Source organism: Xyrauchen texanus, chromosome 36 (assembly GCF_025860055.1).
Source record: "Xyrauchen texanus isolate HMW12.3.18 chromosome 36, RBS_HiC_50CHRs, whole genome shotgun sequence".
NCBI lineage: Eukaryota > Metazoa > Chordata > Actinopteri > Cypriniformes > Catostomidae > Xyrauchen > Xyrauchen texanus.
The window spans coordinates 10,928,680-10,942,090 of NC_068311.1; positions in this window are offsets into that span (position 1 = coordinate 10,928,680).

Consider the following 13,411-nt stretch of genomic DNA (forward strand, 5'->3'; position numbering starts at 1 on the left):
CCTTTATAGCTATTCTTAATACCTGAAGTGATTGTACCAATGATGAGTAGTTATGGCTTATCTGAATAGTGTGATTGGTCCATGTATGCGTTGTACTAGGAATTGGTTCATTATTGCAATATAAAAGAAATTATCTTCATCAGGCAATTAAACATTGTAGCACTTTGGAGACTGGAGAGATTATTGAAGTATCTAATTATGTATGTGAAATTCATAATATGTATTGCATGGAGTTGTGGTGTATTGGATTATGCATTGGGCATCACATAAAAGGTCCTGATCAAAAATGGAGAGAAGATGATTTTGGAAAATTGATTTTTTTTTTTTATAAGAAATAACTGATATTTAAAGACACCCTGAGAATAAAATATAATGTGGTGTTTTGTATCTTAGAATCAGTGCACTCATTTATTTTTATGTACCTTAAGCATTCTTTAGGCATTGCCAAGGTATGACATTTGCCCTCTTGGTATACAACTGAAGTTAAAACTCATGTCTTTTATGTCCCCTTTGCTCTATCCTTGATTAATCGAAGTAGAAGTATAGGGAAAAGTGCTCTTCAATGAGGTGCACTGAAACACGGCAGATGTAAATACAATGACGTCCTGTGGCCATCATGTGCAATTTAATTATTTACTAATATCACGCATGCATTGATGACGTTATCCCTTTGAGGTGTCGCCTTTTCTACCAATTCTACAAGGAAGGAAAAAACTGAAATAACAGCAACTTTTTAAGTAAAATTGTTAACTGCCGTTTTGTGGGTTAAATATCGTTAGATACAAGGAAGGAAAAAACAGAATTGGTTTTATAGTTCACAAGTAAGGAGCACTTGTTTATTTTATTTTTTGTCATGGCTTATTGTAAACCAAATGCTGTTTTAGTTGATATTTTTAGCCATTTTAATAAATCAGTGTGATCAGGCGAGTTAACTTGATGACATAATTGACAATAATTGCCTGCCCTGGAGGTAGTTAAATATAGCCTACGAGTTTAAAAAAAAGAACACGCCACAGATTTCATTATTGTACACCAGGTGGCGCTTGTAGTTTTTGGTAGCGGAACAGGGCCATTACAACCCAAATCAGTTTTAATGATTTCGTTAATTGAGACTTATAATTACAGTTTGACACAGTAGCGAAGCAAAGAGAAGCAAAACGGCCTTTTTTTTTATTTTTTATTTTTTTTATTAGCATTTGGGTGTCTTATAAAAATTAAATCAAATGGAAATGACTAATCAAAAAAAAAAAAAAATGTCCATAGTGAGTCTTTTTACCCCAAATACTATATATTTACAGATACTGGAAAAACTAGTGATTTAATCATCTTTATATGAAAATCATAATTTCTCAAATTATATTTCTGCAACATGCTACTTTGTGTTTTGGGAGAAATTACAAATAAAAAAGGCCAGATGGTCAAAGGCAAATTACCTACAGTAATGTTTTTCAATACAGAATGTTCACTGTTCATAAGAATTTTGCTGGGAAACCACTGACTCTTCATTTTGCAATGGCAAAATGTTTTTTCCTCTTAACATATTGAATAAAAGACAATTGCGTCACCTATAATGTGCAGCCTTAAATTGGCCTTGCTGTATTCGCCTAGCTGAAAGAATTCGGCTTTTGTTTTGCTTTACGCACAAACACTTTTGTAGCCAAATTTGTATTGCATCATCAACTCAAGCCCTTTGTGAACTAATTTACTCTTCAGCATGAACATACAGTAGGATTCACAGTAGGACAAATCAGTATGGGGGAATTTCATTCTGTCTTCTAGAGTTGCTTCAGGAAAGATTAATATTCACTCTGATTGTTCTTGTCTTTTATGATACTGTTCAATGGTGGCTCCTTTTTTACAGCTTCTCTCCATTTACCTTCTGGGTGAATGCCATGCTGGCATCCTCTGAATTCAAATGGAGAAAAGTAGAGGACAGAAGATCATTTGGCAGCCATGTGAGAGAGGAAAACATTTAAATAGATCATTGTCACTTCACATTAAATGTGGACAGACTGATATGCCATCAAGTCATTGTAAGACAAGAACCAACTTGCAAACAAAACCCAGCGCCAACTTAATACTTGAACTATGTTAAAAAAAAATAGTGATAAAATCTAGAAATTGAAATGCACCAGGGAAACTTTAAATAATAAAAATGATATATTATTGATGTATTATGATGTATGATGTAGCCTATTAGCCTACTCAGATCGTATACACTTAATTTAAAAACAGAGTATAGCTTACGTATGTAGTCTTTACAGTACAAATACAGTGTGAAATGATGTAAATAAATAATGCTGAATAATTTAAAATGACAATGTCATTAAAACAGTTTGGTGACTTTTAACTAGCGCTAAGAGAGGCGGTATCAGGAAGCACACATTAAAACACTGTTCTGGTATCAGTCACACCACAGAACCACAGTTTATTAGCCACACACTGCCCCCTTCAGCTGAATCGATACCGGAGAGAGCGACGGTGCATACAAATAACCAGTGGATGTTTAAAGATGTATGTCCGAGAAATGTTCTTATATGTACAGAGAGGTAACTGGATACGAGCATAGATGGACACGTTTGGATTAATACATTTCTGTGCGGTGAGTATTATGCAAATTTGAAATAAAGTTTTTTGAACGCTTTTGAGACATTCAGAAAATATTTTGTGACAGCGCTCAACAGTTATCGGCAAGTCCAAAGCTGATGAAATTGAACGCACCTCCTTTATTTATTATACAATATTAATACATGATAATAGATAGCCTAATGTGCATAAAGGATAATATAGTCTAATAATCAATGACGACGGAGAACCGAGTGACTGGATTAATTTAGAGTAACTCATTGTTAAGGTGACCAATATTATATTAGGCCTATGCAAATGTGGATATAATTGTATAGCCTACTAAACTTATACTACATTGAACGTTAAACCTAAATAAATGTATACTAAATAATGATAATAAAAATAATAAGAAAACTATTTTATGTGACTTAAAACCATGAGACTTAGAACAGCAGCAATACATTTCAAGGTTCAAAAAGTAGGCAGTGACCCGTAGGGGCTCAAGTGAATAAGTGAATCGTTTAATTTGTAGGCTAGATAAACTCGTTTGAACAAAACAATTCAATAAAAATAATTTGACTTCCCAACGCTATAGTGAATTACTGTCCGAATGAACCTATTCCTAAAGGACTTTTCAGAGTTCAATACAAGTTAATAACATTGTTTACCACAAAAAATCATTTTGACTTGTCCCTTCTTTTCTTTATAAAAAAGCAAAAATCTGGGTTACAGTGAGGCAATTACATTGGAAGTGAATGGGGACAATCTGTAAACATTAAAATACTTGCTATTTCTAAAGTATAGTATAACTCCACAAGACAAACAATATGCGTGTTAATGGGTGTTTCTGCAACATTTGATGTTTCATAAATATATTCACAGTGCCATTACACACCTTGACAAAAAATATAATTACTGATTAATGTGATTAAATATAATATTATGAAGCATTTATAGCTAAAAACACCATTTTTGTTAATGTCCCACACCTGTGGTCTCAATGTTGAGATACATAAAATAAGCTAATTTAATTACAATTTGACATTATTTCAAATGGAATTGTTTAATATACAGATTCATTTACAGCATCTTAAAATTCTTTGTATTATTTACTGATCATTTTTATGATTTTTTTAACTAAATGTGCCTGTCCCACACTTTTGAGTCCTTACCGCAACAATGAAAAAAAACTTTTATTATGAAATTTTATCGAACGCAAACAAGTCTAGTTTCTATGGAAACAGAAATTATCTCTTGAGCACATTGACTAGGCCACCACACTACCTCACTCACAAGATACCAAAAAAATAAGGTAAACATCATCTTTTCTGCTCTAGTATTTATTGTGCGTCCTTACCATTCAGCTTAATAATTGTGTATTTTGAACTACATTTTAAAAATAATTTATTTTACTGTTGAATTCATGTATATTAAGATGCTAAGAGTCAAAACTAATGTGGTAGGCCTTGCTAACTGCCAATTAGCTAATATATTAGCAAAAATGTCATTTCCATAACATGTCTTTACCGCAGCAAATTTAGGTGTTAGTGGTAAAGACCTTGTGTTATGGTAGAGACAAATTCAAGGTTTACTGTATATTAAATTACAAATATTCAGTATATTATTAGTACTGAAGTATATATTAGTATATATATTAGTATATATATAAACATGCCATTTTTTAACCCTAGATGACACCAAATTTATCAACAATACGATCAAAAAAATGCAGAGAGGAAATGAAAAAAGACCCAGAGAGATATGCAGAATATCTGCAGAAGGAAAAAGAGCGCTACAAAAAGAGAAAGGAAAGTGGGCAGATAAAAACTGTCTCCCAGCTAACAAAAAGAGAGAAAAACTTGAAAAGAAGGCAGTGGAGGATAAATAAAAAAAACCAGAGGGCAAAACAAAAAGTACTGAATGCCTCAAATAAGTTTGTATCAACAAACACATCACCAATATCCCCATCTGATGAGGACTTACTTGCTGCTCCACTAGAACCTTCACCTAATGTGGAAGCTGCTTTTAAGAGGGGGCGTAAAAAGTAAAAAGTGTCAATCAAAGATGTACTGCTGAACTCAGAGATGCAAAGTACAAGCTAAAGAAGTCAGTGGCCTCAGTTGAAAAATACAGGAAGCGTTGTTTCAGGCTTTCAAAAAAACTGTCCCCAACAGATTCACCCCAAACCAAAGTTCGCCACCAGATTCGCACATCCCAACACCAAATTAAACGGGTCTTACTGTTTCATAATGTCATTATGTCAGAGCTAAAAGAGGGTAACAAGTCACTGACCAACCCCAAGGAGAAGCAGATCCCTTCAAAAGTGATTGCAGGAAAGATTCCACAGGAGTCCTCCATCAGCATCATCCGTCATTCCAGGAAGTCAATGCGATAAAAAAAAATTTCTGATGTAAACGAGGGGCTGATTGGTAAATGGTGTGTAATTGTGTATGACAATGACCCATATCCAGGCATCATCCAAGATGTTGATACTCAAAGTTGTGCTTTCGTCAAAACAATGCACAGGGTTGGGGCCAATAGGTTTTTTTGGCCAATGAAGGATGATGTGATCTGGTACACTCATGAGAATGTTGTTGGGCTTGTGCCAGAACCACAACCAGTGACATCAAGACACATGAAGCTTACCGACTCAGTTTGTAAGGAACTCTGTTCTCGTTTTAATTAGTTACCTGTACATGTACCAAAAGCCTAAATGTTGCAATGAGATTACTTCTCAGTCTGAAATGAGAAATAATTGGGTATGGTACAAAAATGTAATGTTATGGTGAAATGCGGTTAGTGTTATGGGTTTGTGTTAGTTTAGTATATTATTAATGTTCGTGCAACATCAACTTTAGGAGACAATATTTTTGAAGCAGTTAAAAGAGTAAGAGTTAATTAAAATAGTTATTTACTGCAAAACTGCTACTATCTTTTACACATGCAATACCTTTTGTTTTCTGGTTCTTTTACTGTTGTTCTCTACAGTAGCCTGTTTTTGATTTCGTGGCAGTTGAACATTGTGTCCTTACCGACAGCAAGATGTCGTTACCGCAGCACTGCTCTATTTTCATTTTTTCCACATTTTCATTTGCAAAAAACATTTTTTACACTTAAGCTGAGATGATTAACACATTGAAATTGCAACATCTGTCATAAAAAGTTAAATATGTTATCTTTTGTGTGTATGGAAACAATTGACATCTAAGGTTACTGTAATTTTTTTACATGGCATAGAAAAAAACATGAAATTCCCTATTTTGTATATAATTTTTTTTATATCAGTATTTACAAAACTGCATCAAATTTGAAAAAGCTATTTAAATATATAAATTTTTTAATAGAAATTACTAAAGAAAAATGTATAAAATGAATGTTATTGTAACGTTGCGGTAAGGACACTTTTTAAGAAGATGACCCGAAAAACATAAAAAATAAACATGTTCCAGATAAAAATCTTAACGACTACATTCTATTTTGTGTAAATTTTTATATGTATTACAGACCGTGATGGTTAAAATTGAAATTCATAGAGGTTGATTTTTTTTAAATTGGGATAGTCTAAAGTGCCCGTAGTTGCAGAAACACCCTAATATGATTTTTGTGTGATATTGTAAAGTTAGAGCCAATTAGCCTACTTTGTTGCCACGTCGATGTTCAACAAATCCAAAACCATGAAATGGCTTTAAAAATTACGATTTAAACAACTTTATAGCTCAAATACATGAGTTTTAACAGACGAATTAATGTAAGTGCTTTTATAAAATTATAAGCTTTACATTTCTGCCTTTAAACCTTCCAAAAAAATTGCCCCATTAGCTTCCATTGTAAAAGCCTCAATGTAACCTCGTTTAAAAAAAAAAAAAAAAAAAGGAGGGACGAGTCGAAATAAATTTGTGTGGATTAACTTGTATTGAACCGGGAATAATTCTGTAAGAATGACCACTGCGATTGATTATTTTTAAAGTCTTTATAGCAATTCAGTCCACTGTCGGCCAATCTTTGGAACGCTCTTGGGAGGCTATCTCCATTGATGACAGTGCACCGCCTATCTACTTTACGGGGGGGAACACCGAAATCTCATAAAAGGTTGGTCAAGATTACGATCAAAGAACATATTTCAAATCAGCAATAAAATCGGACAACACTAGAATCATAAACTGTGCTTCGTTACCTCAGATAACGCAAAAAAGAAACAACAATATTTTTCCCGGTTTCATGGCTAATGCGCATGTGCCTTATCAATTTGATTGACTGGCGATGTCTGTATCCAAAATGTGATTATTTTACCTGTAAAACACATCCGTTGACCGTTGGGCGTTCCAATTTCTCCCATTTATTTTAATAGAAGTGGCCCGTCTCTGTTAAATACGATGTGGTATTACGTCGACTCTTACGCTACACCGTTTCTTTGCTGTTGAAAGTATATCGCTACAGGAAGAGCGACACAATTGTGAAAAACCTATATCAAGGTACTGACTTTTTTTAAAAAAGTTATTAGCGTCGCTACTTTTAGTACTTTTAATCACTCGTTAACACTGCTCTTCTAGATCTAAGTTGACATTTAGAGCACGACAAAGGCAGGCACCTGGGGAACCCACATAAAGAAACATATTCAAGTTGGCGTGGGATACTGTGGTAAGGGGAGAGCAACAAGAGCTCTCAAAGAACGGACCTTACACAAATCAAGGTGTACTGTTGCTGCTTTCAGAAAAGGTCTCTCTCACAATGAACCCTTTGCCTGTGCCATGTGGGATTTGAAGGTGAAACTTTTCCATGTCTGTTGGTGTTTTGTTCCACATCTTCCAAATGTTTATCATGTTTTTTGTTGTTGTAGTTTTACCATCAGTGGATATCTTTAATGTATTAATAAAGGTTATTTCTTAATCCTTACACCCCCACCCTCACCCACAGATTGTTTTCAGGTTTGCAGTGTATGGTGTTTGCTGTACCAGTTCACCAGGTACGGTGTGGACTCATAGCAGCGAGAAGTGGTTCAATGTCTCAGCTCTGCCATCCTTGAGAAAACCTGGTTTAGATCCACTTCGAGGTAGAAGATTCACACAGCTATCCTTTTCCAAGTCTGCATATTCATTTGAAGTGAATGAAGACACAGCCCCTGGTGAGCATTGTTTTTTTTTTTTCTATAATTATTTTAGTGTATTATTTTGTTTTTGAGCACTATTTTGACAATTATCTTTCTACTTATTAAATGTTATCCACTCTGAAAGTGTGTAAGACTATAGATTGTATTCCCTGAACATAAGCACTCAGACTCAGCTGCTGTTATTCTTGGCATAAAATGTGGATACCCCACTGTAGCCATAGATACTTATTAAGCAAGTAAAAAAATTGTGTGTTAGACACATAGGTGGTGTTCGTAAACTTTAAGCTACAAACATGTATTACTGTAATAAGGCAATCTGGGGCAAATTTTCAATAATTCAAACAGCAAATATGAAATTGTGCTATCCAGTACTGTCCTGATTGTTTTGTGACAGAAAATGCATTGTCTCTTAAAACATATATTAGGCAAAAAGTAAGGCCACGTCCACACTATTAGTGTAATTTTCTGTTTCTTAATGTCATTGTTTGTCGTGGCGCTATTCAACTGGCAAACAGCGGCATTGGACGTGCAGCTGATACACACTCCAGAAAATGATATACCATACCGTTGCAGTTCAGTAACCCTCTGTACTGCAAAATAAACCTGGTCTGTTTTTGAAATTGCGTTATGGTGTTTAGTCTCAAATGTACAATATTTGATATGTAGCTACATTTCTGTGCCAGTTATATTCTCACGGCATTAAAAATAGCAGTGAGGCTTGGCAGTTCGTTTGGGCTAAACTCATATTAGAATATCCCATAAAAAGACTCTTTACATTCAGTATTTTATTGCAGACAAACCATTTGAAAAATTCATGTCAAATGATATTATCCTATAGCATTTACCGCTGAATGCTAGAAACTAGTATAAATATGTTTGTAGAACTGTAACGGCACAGCCTTCTGCACAGGGGTGAAATAGTTATTCACTTAATTTTTTACAGACTCCGTGTGAATAGACCTTTCGTTGGAAGTTCGTCTCAGAATTGTCACAGATTTGGTGTGAACAGGCCTTAAGACTAGGAACTACATTTAGAAAATTATATAATATATAGGCAGGTCTTTTTACATTCACTGATCTACATTTACATTCACAGCGCCATTTATGGGTGGGACTGGTGGGACATGTAGCTACCACTTTTTGCCTTTGCCAATTTTGTCCCCACCACTTTTTGAAGTAGCTTTCATCAGGTTATGATGGGTGCTCCTTGCAGCTGTTTTCAGTCGTGTTAAGTAACACTAGGTAGCGATGTTCTCTCATGCATCCAGACACGCGCTTTACTCACGTCTTTCCAGTTAAATCGCAAAAAACAATGCAAACATTGTTGTCCCTGCTCATAATATTCATCCACATGTACAGATGCCATTTTCATTTTTTTAATCATGTGAATTATTTATTTGAGCGCTTGAATTGGTTATTAAGACTTGAGAAAGGCACTTAAACTTAGCTCCAGGGGGTTTGTCCCCCTAATAAGTGTACTTTTAAAGTAAGTTTGTAGAAAGCATATTTTAAATGACCACTTACTCAGCCTTGTGTTTCACTTTTATAGGGACAGTTGTGGGACTTGTGGAGGCATTTTATGGTGAGGATCATGAAACTTCAGTGTACTCAGTTCTGGAGGATGACGGTGATGGCCTATTCCTGCTCAATCCACATTCTGGCGAATTCCTCTTGTCCCGCACTCTGGATTTTGAATTGGAGCGATACTATATCCTGACTGTCACAGCACAGCAGGGGTACAGTCAGCTCATCAGGGTCAGAGTGTATTTCAATGTGATTGATGTCAATGACAATGCACCTGTTTTCAGCCAGAATGCCTTTTCTGCCTCTGTACTGGAAGACCTACCTGCTGGAATGTGCTTCCTAAGTTTGAATGTTTCAGATGCAGATGAGGGTTAGTTCACAGCTGGATATTTTTGCACTTCAAATTTGATGACAAAATCTGTTCTGGATACTTCCTTGGAGAAATGTTTTAATTAAGATAAAAAATCTTATCAACTTGCTCAAGTCAAGACATAAAAGCAAGTTTTGTGACACATAAATTTAGTCAATAAAAATTGGGCACAATGGACGATTCCGGCCATACCTTTGTCACTTATTTTTTTCTTGAGGTACTAAACCTCCAGGGTCATTCCATGTTTGAAAAGCTGCAGGAAATGCCAAACAGGCCAAAGGGGTCTAATTAAATCTTACGCCATTAGTTCTTTATTAGCTTCAAGAGAAGATGAATAAGGTTCTCTCACTTGGGGATGCTGGATAATGCTTATAATGGAGAATCTGCTCTCTCTGCTTCTCTAATTTCAGGTTTGGTATGAAGCATATGTATTCCATATACTCAGTGCACAGTGAAATTAACATGTGGCCCTGTTCGTTGTTCGAACTTAAGTTGTTAAAGATATTTTGTAAGCCAAAGCTTCAGCAGTAACAAAACTTGCTTTGATTAGATATGTTTGAAATGGCAGGCTGGATGATTATGTTACATTTGTTCTGGAAAGGCATGCTCTTTATTAGAGGCTTTACACCAAACATATTCCAAAAACCAAGCTTGCAGCTTCTATGTAAATCGCACAAGATTGTAGTTTATGTAATATTTTTGGGATTTTAAAAAGCCAACTATGGTGACTCCACTCAGGCTTCCTAAGCAACCAGTTGGCCCGGTTACTAGGGTAGGTAGAGTCACATTGGGTTATCCTCCTCATGGTCGCTATAATGTGGTTCTCGGTGGGGTGAGTGGTTAGTTGTGCGTGGATGCCACGGGGAATAACGTATCCTCCACACACGCTAGGTCTCCGCGGTAACATGCTCAACAAGCCACGTGATAAGATTTACGGATTGGAGAAACATAGACATAGACACAACTGAGATTCGTCCTCCGCCACCTGGATTGAAGTCACTACACCACCACAAGGACCTAGAGATCATTGGGAATTGGGCATGCAAATTGGGGAGAAATAAAATGTGAACTATGAGCAGCATCTGGGAATCACTGATTGCAAGTATATGTTATGTTGGTAAGTGTGATTCAGGTGCCCAACAGCCTCCTTTTCTTGTGTTTTACAGGCATATATGGAGAAGTGGATTTGGTGGTGACGTCAGGAGACCATGAGAGCAAATTCTCTGTAAACCATCAGGGAGCTCTGTGCCTAAAAGGGGAGTTAGACAGAGAGAGATATGCAATGTATAGCCTCACCGTCCTGGCCATTGACCATGCTCTACCCCCAGAGACTCGACTTACAACCTCCGTGCATGTTACCGTCTATATTCTGGATGTGAATGACAACTTCCCTCTCATCACAACACCAAACACTGTTCGTTTTCCAGAGAATGCCCCTCTCCATTCCGTTGTTACGGTTATACAAGCCACTGATGCTGATTCTGGATCCAATGGTGAAATTGTTTTCAGCCTAGAAAATCCAGCAGAGGAACCATTCAGTATAAATGGCTTGACTGGAGTTGTGTACCTGCGGAAGCCTTTGGACAGGGAAATTGAGGATGAAATCACAATCGCATTGAAAGTCAAAGACAAAGGTACACCTGAAATGTTCAGCTTAATGAACCTCACAGTCCAGATTGAGGACATCAATGACCACAATCCAGAGTTCTCTCAAAGCTCCTACACCATGACAATAAATGAGGATATACCTCGTGGAACAAGCCTTGTCAAAATTCATGCACGTGATCAGGACATTGGCTCAAATGGGCAAGTACGGTTCTATGTCTCCGAGAGTGGGTTTATGGTGGACTCAGTTCTAGGTGTGGTCTCAGTGAAAGACAAGATGGATCGTGAGAAGAAGCCTTTCTACAGTTTTTCAGTGATAGCAGTAGACCAGGGAGATGTTCAGAGGTCCGCCACAGCAACTATCAATGTAACAGTCATAGACATCAATGACTGTGTGCCTCTTTTCTCCTCCAAATCACTGACATTACACGTGTTTGAGAATGGAGAGAATTCTTCTCAGCACACCCATCAGGTATTTGCTATAAAGTGTAAATAGCATTGATACATGATTTAGGGGCCGTTCAGACCGAATGCATTCTTGCTACAAAAAAATAAATAAAAAATAGATGCAGCACAACGAGTAGAACAGAACGCATTGTCTTCATGCAAAAGGGGAACATATATATTTCAAGAATTGACAGATGCACACACATGTTGCGCTTCCCGAAATTCATGTATTGTAAGAAAGAGGAGGAACATTCAACCATACACAAAATAACGCACATGAAATGTATATTGTAACTTGCATATGACAACACTGCATTCTCTGAACTATAAACAAAATAACCTGTATTATAATAAAGTGACAAAACAACAAAAGACAAAGTTACTCACAAGGTGAGCATCAATTCACGTGTAACATTATGTACTCTCTGATACACACCGCATAATGGATGGTTTGTATTAGTGTGAGTGGTAAAACATCCAGTTACAATATAAACCATATGGTACCCAACTCTTTTGGATACACATGAATAACCTGTACTCTAATAATCAGTTTCCCGATTACAGACATGACATTCTCTTGAATATAGAGTACTGTGCAAAAGTGTTAAGCACGTAAGATTTTTCACAAAATCATTTGTTTTAAGATGGTTATTTATTATCTTCAGCTTTAGTGTGTCAATAGGAAATATAGGAAAGACTCCCAAACATTCCTTTTGCAAATATAATAGGACAGAAAAGAAGAATAGGGAACACTGCAACAGATGGCATGATGACAACAGTGCCCCCCACTGAACATCGAGAAGTCTGGGATTACATGAAGAGATGGAAGTAATGGGGACAGCCTAAATAGATAAAAGAACTATGTCAAATTCTTCAAGATGCTTTGAACATCCTATCTGCCAACAACCAAGAAAAACTGTGTCCGTGTATCAATGATAATTAGTGCAGTTTTGAAGGCAAAAGTGGTCACACCAAATATTGATTTAGCTTGTTTTATGCTTACTGCACCTTGTATGATGTTAATTGATATATGGAAACTATTTATGGCATTATATTTGAAGACATCCACACTATGCAACAGTTTTCACAAGTCCCTAAAACATTTGCACAGTACTGTATGTAAAGTCATTTCACATTATCATTATTATAAAATGTATATTGCAAACGTGACCTTTTCTTGCCAGCAATAACGTTCAAATGATCACAATACTATCATTCTTTACACATTATTACTCAATGTCTCAGTGACTCACGTTAACGTCATCTTAAAATTGGTTTCAGCAGATTCAACACATGTAACTCAGTCTCACTCATTTTATGACGCAATCACAGCATAGCAACACAACAGTGTTGTAGATAACAATATCACAGTTCAACAGCAATAACGCTGTATTATCGTGACCGTTGTTGGACAACTATAACACACTACATACTATTATCAGTCAGCAGTGCATTAACTGTGCTAGCGTTAGCTTAGCATTGGAGCTACATACAGGCTATATGTATATATAATATTATTATTATTATTTTTTCTACCCAATTTGGAATGCCCTATTCCCAATCCACTCAAAGTCTTCGTGGTGGCATAGTGACATGCCTCGAGGTGGAGGATGAATCTCAGTTGCCCCTGCGTCTGAGACCATCAATCTGTGCATCTTATCACGTGCTTGTTGAGCGCGTTACCGGGAGACTTAGCACGTGTGGAGGTTCACGCTATTCTCCGCAGCATGCTCGCACAACTCACCACCCCACGAAGAGCGCGAATCACATTATAGTGACCACGAGGACGT